Source organism: Penaeus monodon, chromosome 22 (genome assembly GCF_015228065.2).
Source record: "Penaeus monodon isolate SGIC_2016 chromosome 22, NSTDA_Pmon_1, whole genome shotgun sequence".
Lineage (NCBI taxonomy): Eukaryota > Metazoa > Arthropoda > Malacostraca > Decapoda > Penaeidae > Penaeus > Penaeus monodon.
In genome coordinates, this window is record NC_051407.1 from 22,403,515 (window position 1) to 22,404,417 (window position 903).

The following is a 903-nucleotide window of genomic DNA, read 5'->3' on the forward strand; positions in this document are numbered from 1 at the left end:
ATGTATATCTACGTATATGTCACACGAGACGAAAGGAGCGATACAGAATGAGTAAAATCGGAGGAATTCGGCGACAACTCCGCCGGCGCTCCTCCTGCCCGGCCGCGAGGGCCCAGATAAACAGCGGTGTGTACAGAAGGCTTGTCGTAACCCTGACCTTCCCGAGGAGCACTCACTAAAACAGAAAAATCCCAACCACAACGACCAGCATTCTTGACCTCTCTAACACGATGAGCGTGACTTCTCCTCGAGGTCGTGCTCGCGTGGGGGAGAAGGAGCAGAAGGAGGCTGTTGCCGTCTCTGTCGCGTTTAACTGGTACTGGTTTGGAAAACTACTTAGCCCTCCAACAGGTAAGACAAATTAGTTAGCTACGTCCGTGAGACTGGTGCGCAAGTAATTCTTCAGTATTCTAAAAAAAAGAGGATTTCATTGGCGTAAAAAAGTAAACTGTGTTTAAATCAGCAATATAAATAATGAAAACAAATGACTTACTAAATAAAATGTGCTGAAAAAATTGCAAGGCGGATCCACCAATAGTTAGTAAAGGGTTAAAAAGGAGAATAAAATCTTCACCCAGACGAACTCCAAATCAAATCCATAAAAATAAAACCCGAATAAATAAATCAGACGCCAAACCCTCCGAGCAACGCCCGCGGTTCCCCCGCACATTCACGCCCACACGGAAATCGGTTCAGGGTTAAGACGCCTTACGAGCAACGCCAGGTAAACCCTCGTACTAATTATCGCGAAGGTGTTAAGCGCCAGGTGGAGGTCGCGCCCCCTTGTGCTTCATCTTGTTTCGGGCCGCTGCACCGCCCCCGCTTTGTGTTGCGTCGGGAAATTACCGCCCTCGCTTCCTACGGCGTTTCGCATCATTTAAAACTACATTAGGTATTGTCATG